The 7,847-nt window shown below is 32.4% G+C and overlaps 1 protein-coding gene across 2 annotated transcripts in view; it reads left to right on the forward strand.

The window, feature by feature from the left end:
• Positions 1-81: 81 nt before the first annotated feature.
• Positions 82-7,847, forward strand: part of LOC106108007 (cyclin-G1) — a 27,212-nt gene continuing 19,446 nt past the window's right edge. The window contains exons 1-2 of one of the 2 annotated variants that reach the window (XM_013289069.1): positions 82-312; positions 443-577. The gene's annotated coding sequence lies outside the window, so the exon portion shown is untranslated. Of the gene's footprint in view, positions 313-442; positions 578-716; positions 829-7,847 lie in introns of those variants that run through there. The other variant, XM_013289070.1, reaches the window with a different exon arrangement.

Genomic DNA, 7,847 nt, shown 5'->3' on the forward strand with positions numbered 1-7,847 from the left:
CACAGCTGTAAAGGTTTTCTACCAAAATTAACTATTTTTTATTATGGCAACATTTCATCTTTGTTTACTACACAGCCTCGAAACAAAAACAACTCGAACGACCGAAGTTCGTAGAGTTTAGGTCAGTTAATTTCGTAACGTTCATCGTATAGGATTGTTGTGTTAAAAGTTTTAAAAAGTTATTAACTGGATATCTTAACGTAACTTAATTATTGTACGAGTAAAATAAGCAAGACTGACTTAACAGAAGAAAAAAAAAACAGTTTCTTTGTTCATCATTATCAAAGTGGAAGCGACGTTGCCGCCCTTACGGTTGTTGTACTTTCTTTGTTCTAAAGTTACTTAATCTTGATGTTAAAGCATTCATTTTGCATTATTTCAATTAATATTGAATAGAAACGTATTCAAGGAATGCTTTTGTGCATTGAAATGTGTGTTTTAGAAAGATATTCATTATCTGACGCAATAACGGTTTGGCAACAGCGCACGGATTTGGACTGAATTCGACAATTATAACTGATGTGTTAACCAGCTTATAAAACCATTGGGTTTTCCACATTACGGATTCCTTTATGAGGTGAGTTTTTGAAAATATTAATCTATCGTTTAAATTAATTATTAATATAAATGTATAGTGTAACGGCAATTTCAAATTTCCCGCGAAATGACGTAATCGGTTTAAAATCGTTCCGCCATTTTTTTTCTGGAACTTTGGACGACCATCAGTTATCTGTCAATTTCTATTGGAATCTTGTTGCATACGGAGAAACAAAATTTGTCGTAACATAAGGTGTTTTCTACTAAAAACCCACCCACGGAAGCATCCGGGTAAGTTTGAAGTTGTCTTTACACATATCTGTTTATGTTTAAACTAATGATTGCAAAGATTTAATAATTTATGGCTAATATAACCTCAAAACTGGTAGGGTTTTTGGGTCAACTACGTTCTTTGTCCTTTGAGTAGCTGTACTGTATTTGCATAATCCGAAAGCTTCTAGCCTTATAAGTATGCGACTTTACCTTATTCTAATATTTTAGTGAAAGTTGAGATTTAGAAATTTCTAATATTGCAAACCTATTTACTAAAACTTTTTTTAAACTTACGACAATACTAAGGCTTTTGTCAATCGTAGTGTAGTAATAGTTTTCTGGAAACTTCTGTTAGCTTCTATTATTGTCTTGAACAAGTTGATACATGTATGTATTGCGTAATTTATTTATAGATTTTAAGGTTTGTCATCATTTCCTGATACTATCATAGCATTATTTTAGTACAAGGTAACTGAAATAGAAGAATTATGTGTTTCAATAGTGTTAATATAATCCTATCCATTTGTTATGTGAAAAGTCTGTTAAAAGTAAATGGAACATTTACCCTTTTCTTATACCCTGTTTAAAAGATTTTAGTAGCCTATGTATTTCAGACTATACTAAGTTTTACAGTGATCTGTTCAACTAAGAAATACCATCTTACAAACATCCATCCATACAACCTTTAACATTTATAATATTAGTAAGGTAGATCCATCCATTATAATCTACTAGCTGTTCCCATGCGACATCATCCGCATAAAATTATAAAAAAAATCATCTTATTGTTCACATTTGTCAAATTATCAAATGCAAATGTCAAAATGATGTCATACTATGGCAACCTTGCTTCCTTAATGTTGGTAACAACTTATGGTCTCTTTCCCACGTTAGAGTTTTTATCCAAAATATTTACCCATAAGTTTAACGACGTGAGAATATGTAGCCTAAAGCATGATGTAAGTGTAGGGCTTTTTATTAAAAAAAGAGTTATTCGAAAATATGCTGTGATTGCTGACATCTTAGGCATCAAAGTGTATGTTAACACTTTATTATAATAGTATAGATAATAATCAAATACCCACAGATAAATTACCTTTCTAATTGTGAAGGAATTTTGAAAATCGGCTATGTAGTTTTTGTGTGAATAAAATACATACCTTCCTCTTTATATTAGTATAGATAGTAGAGATCATCTAATATTTGTCCTTGTCCCCATGAAGAGAGAGAAACTGATCAAGCATTAAAACCGCAGAATAAGTGTTCCGTATTGGTCCTATTGATTTTAAGTCCATCTCTAAACCTGCCATTCTTCCAACCTGCTCTGTTCCTCCATTCATCCTCCAACAAGTATGATATCACCGGCATAAATGATACACCAGGGTTCCTCCTGTATGTTTAATGTTGGAGCATCCATTACCAGGAGGAAAAGATACAGGCTTAAAGCCGACCCCTGGTGTCAACCCATGCCAGCAATAGTCTGGATGTACATACTAGCTTGCCAGTGTATAGCATGAATAAGCTGCCTCACTTTCAAAGTCCATAAAACATTCCTCAGAACCCTATAAACTACTCAAATATACAATATGACTTCTAATCTACTTGACTAATTCATTATTCAGAATCAGAATATTATTACTTGGTACTAAATTACTATCCTGGTACAAACTAGGCATTAAAGTTCTATTGATATCTATACATTTAATAAACTTGTCTGTAACATCAAAAGAAAATTTTCATATTTCGGGGAGGTCATGTGTGCATTGCTGATAATGAGAATTATATTTAAAATTTGTCTGTCTGTCCGCAAGCCGCGTTTGTTCCGTGTTATCTCCGAAACGGCTGTGCAGATTTCAACGGGACTTTCATTGAAGGGTAGCCAACATAAATGGGCATATTATAGGCTACTTTTTGACCGACTTCCCAAAAGAAGGAGGGACTCAATTCGTCTATATATTTTTTTGTCTTAATATTGTCTCGATGAAGTCACGGGCAACAGCTAGTTGTAAATGTAAAAGGCCATTTTATTTGCGATTTTATATTAACAGCTGTTTAAACAAACTTGAGTTAATATTTACGTTAATTTGCAAATTGCGTTTAACAGTAGGTTCCAACTGCGACAACATTCATACTTAAACTGATATTCGTATCTCAATTTAGGGCCTTTTCAGATTTATACAGGGCTGTAGTCCTATACCTAGATTTTTGAGCGAAATTCCTGTAGTAATAGACAAAATGTGTCAGAAAATCTTACTAATATTATAAATACTAATATTCTCTGCAGCTCTGACCACTGGTTGCTTGAATCATCGGATTCCGCAGCCGGTGGACTTCTATATTTTTATATAATATTTTTTTTATATTATATAACATTTATATAACATAAATACAAAAGTAGAGATGGATGGATGTTGCAAAGTATCTCCGGAACAGCACTATCTATATTGAAATTCGGCACAAATTTAGAACATAGTTGGAAATAACACATAATTTTTTATTCCTTCTATCTATCTATTTCTTGTTTATGGCTCTCCCACAGTGGATTGGGCCAGTGTCAAGTGTTTGTGGTTTTATTCTTATTTGGGAGAAACTGGCAACAAAACTCTGCTTACATTTAATTCCTTGCAGACAGAGTTGATAGAAAAAGCTACTATAGGAACAAATACATGACGTACATGTGACTTATGAAAATTTATTGTCAATCTGTACTTCTATATTACTACAATAAAGAGGAAAGATTTGTATTTTTGTATGTATTGAAATAACTCGAAAATTACGGGGCGATATTAAAAATTCTTTTACCGTTAGAAAGGTAATTTATCTATGAATAACATAGGCAGTTTTGGTTTTTTTTTTAATTCCACGCGGACGGAGTCACGACCGAAAGCTATGTTCTAATGTTAGTTATATTACGTTTTACTATACGAATAATTGCGTATAAGTTGATATGTTAGTATTCGTAAAACCCATTACAAGGTCAACTTGTTTTTATATGTTTTGGCAATGTTATTAAGTATTACATTTTTAAGGTTTGAATAAAACTTGAGTTTTTCTTTAATGTGTCATATTAATTTTTTTAATAATAATCACATTCTTAATTTTTTTTGTATAAATTATGATATTTGGCTTACAAGATGTACCTTTGCATTATTTTTAAGAAATTATATTTTAACTATTAAAGAGGGAATAAAACTTTTTCCTCTTTTTGTATGTAAGGAGTAAAACTCTAAAACTACTTCGCGATTTAAAAAAAAACAATTCACCAAGAATTTATTGCACTAACATAGAAGTTATTTTAGTTTCACAACTAAATTTGTAAGCAAAAGTTAGTTTATTTTTGGAAATCGGCTTTATAATGTACTAGCTGTCGCTCGCTTCTTCGTCCGCAAAATATTTTTTAATAAACAAAACCTATGTTATTCCGTGACCAATTTATTAGTGAAAGAATTGTTGAAATCGCCCCAGTATTTTTTGAGATATTTCAATACATACAAAAATACAAATCTTTCGTATTATATTAGTGCAGATGAGTTGATAGTTTTGATTTCCGATATTTAGTTAACGAACTTGTCGTGTATGAAGTCACGTTTAACTCATGGCCGCACTAGAGGTCTGGCCCCCCGTCGAGGTGACGCCTACGTGACCGTAGTACCGTCAGTATGACGTTATAGTGCGTAAAAATCTAACATTAATGTTGCCAGGGTTATAATAACCTCTAAATGGTTGTAAGCCTATTTTGTGTATTGTAAACAGTTCCCGTGTTCATTCACATCTATATTATAATAATTTGTTTTTTTTTTTGTATGTATTAGATTCACGTAAAAACTACTAAGTCGATTTTAAAAATTCACCGTTAGAAAGGTAATTTATCTGTGAGTAACATAGGCTACATTTTCTATTGTTTTTTTTTAATTTCACGCGAGCATAGTTGCCAGCAATAGCTATCTATACTAATATTATAAAGAGGATGTATATTCGTATTTATTGGAATAACTCAAAAACTACTAGGACGATTTCAAAAATTCTTTCACCATTAAAAAGCTAAGTTATTAATGAGTAACTTGGATTATATTTTTTAATTTCACGCGGACGAAGTCACGTGCAGCAGCTAGTGATATAAAGACATTTGTTGCTTGTTTACATTTCGTATAACTTTCGAGAAGGTTCCAAGTATTTGAAATATGGCGTCGACCGTGAAACAATTTGTCACTGGGTTAAATTTAACTATGAGCTTACACTGAGGTTAAAAAAAGTGTTGGAAAGATAATAGTTATTGATCTATTAAACATTGTTACTAAAAAAATGCGGAAGTTTGGATGGATGTTTGTTAGAGGTAGTCTAAACTGCTTAACAGTTTTCGATGAAATGCAACATAGATGTAGAGAAACTCTGGAAGAATACATAGCTTATTTTTTTTTTAATTCTACGCGGAGAGTCGCGTGCAAAAGCTAGTAGAAGAATAATTAGGAAATATATCTAGTCATAGTTTTATATAACTGTAATAATATTAGCTACTCTTATGCATTGTCACTACATTTTAGTTTATAACATTCATTAAAAAAGTAAAAAAAAAAATAAAAAAACGATAATGGCCTCTATGTTCTAGACGTTTCTTTATTTACCCAATTTCAGCGTATGATCTAAACCAGAGTATATCAAAATTATCTCTTTTACCGCCCCATTTGTAAATCAATGATTTTTCAGCGCCCCCATTTTTTATACAATTTTAGTGAAATTTATAATACTATATAAAACAAAAGAAATTACAAATTATACATCGCTCCCATAACTCACATCAACTCCCCCGATTTTTTCTGGGGCCCTATAACGCCCCCATCTAGATCTTCGCCCACTTAGAACACTGATCTAAACGAAGCATTACTTACGCAATGACCTTTGTAATTTCTCCAAACAGTAAATATTATGAAGAAAACATTTACGCGCCAGACTATTTTAGTTCTGTTGAAAACTATAGGGCGTCGAACCCGATATCTATTACGTGAATAAACAAATGTAAAATTTTCTCAATCTAAAACTCTACTTATTAAGTCCATTTGCTGTAACTTGTCTTGTATAATTGTATATCTCATCATCAACTTGTCCTTATCCCTTACGGAGGGTCGGCACAGTACGTGCTCTTCCATACATCTCTATCAGCCGTCATATTTGAATCCACTCCTTTCTTAAGCATATCCTCTTTCACACTCTTCCTCTAACTTAGTAGCCATCCTCATTCAATGATATTTGCATTAATCTATACTATTATAATAAAGCGTAAACACACACTACTTTGTATCGTAGGATGTCAGTAATAACAGCATATTTGTGAATAGTTCTTTCTTTAATAAAAAGCCCTACACTTACGACACGCTTTAAGCTATATGTTTTTACGCTATTAAACTTGGGGGATAAATAAATTTGAAAAAACCTCGTGAGAAAGGGACCATAAATTACAAGCTGCCAACATTAAGGAAGCAAGGTTGCCATGCTTGTTATCATGTCATTTTGACATTAGCAATTGACAATTTGACACATGTGAACAGTAAAATAATTTTATGCGGATGAGATTGCACGGGAACTAGTATTTAATAATTTTACTATTATTTACATCTACACCTAAATATTTACTATATTAGTATTGCAAAATTAAAACGTATTTTCATAAATGTGAAAACAACAAGTTCTACATTGCTGAGATGTTTAACTCGACTCGTTAACGGCCCACTTTCCCGCCAAGCGACGATTGCGCGCCTAAAATAGAACATACCAAGATAAACGTACGCTAGATGGCGCTTCGGGTAACGAAGTTGCTATTTCTATATGATTTGAACGGAACCACTAAGTTTTTTTGCTTGTTTTGTCCCTATTAGTAAGTGTTAATAACGCTTTATTAACCTCCGGTTTCCCAGCTACGTTTAACCATTCGTTAGTTTTTAGTTTTTTTTCATGAAATGCGTTTCCGAAGTACGTTTTACTCCGTTGAGATATAGGTCAAGTTACACGAATGAATTATTAGGTAATGTTACTTCTTACTAATATTATAAATGTGAATGTTTAGATGGATGGATGGATGTTTGTTAGAGTTTAACGCCTAAACGATTTTGCCGAAATTTGGCATAGATGTAGTGGATAGTCTGGAAGAACACATAGGCTACTTACCTTTGTTTTTTTAAATTCCACGCGGACAGAGCCGCGGGCGAAATCTAGTGATAAAATGAGTGGAAACTTTGGAAACCCAGCATTAGCCCATCCCCTATCATCTATATCAATATTATAAAGAGGAAAGATTTGTATAGTAGGGCGATTTCAAAAATTCTTTCACCATTAAACAGCTACGTTGTCACTGACATAGGCTATATTTTTTATAATTTCACGTGAATAAAGTCGTGAGCAACAGCAAGTGGTATAAGATGGCGCATTGTAAATCGCCCAGGACGCTAGAAAAGCAAAAACAATAGGCAATTGTTTCAATTATTTATTGAACTTTTAAACATTTTTGGCCGTTTAACACGTGTGGCATCATTTTAGGCCTCTGACGTTCGTGTACAAATTAGGCCAAGCGTTTACATGTGCGCATTTGCTTTGTTTATCTACTAGGGTGACAATAAAATTTAATGGACATTCGATATATCGCGTGATAAAAAATGGGCACGCACATAATCTGATAAAATGTTTTGATGGCCCAAAAAAATTATGTCCCACATTTGTAAGGTTAATTGAAATATATATATTTTAGTTAGTATTTGGAATAAATAAAATTTGTATAATTGGAAAGAACATAAAAGTAAACTCTAAATTTAGTCAGGATTAGCATAAATATATAAATCTAAAAATATAATCTATACTATTATATAATAAAGCGTAAGCACACACTTCTTTGTTACCTAAGATGTCAGCGTTTACAGTATATTTTTGAATAATTCTTTTTTTAATAAAAAAACCCTATACTTACGTCACGCTTTAGGCTATATGTTTTCACGCCATTAAACTTAGGGAGTAAATATTTTGGATAAAAACCCTAATGTGGGAAAGAGACC

The sequence above is a fragment of the Papilio polytes genome, unplaced genomic scaffold, assembly GCF_000836215.1.
Source record: "Papilio polytes unplaced genomic scaffold, Ppol_1.0 DF821845.1, whole genome shotgun sequence".
Lineage (NCBI taxonomy): Eukaryota > Metazoa > Arthropoda > Insecta > Lepidoptera > Papilionidae > Papilio > Papilio polytes.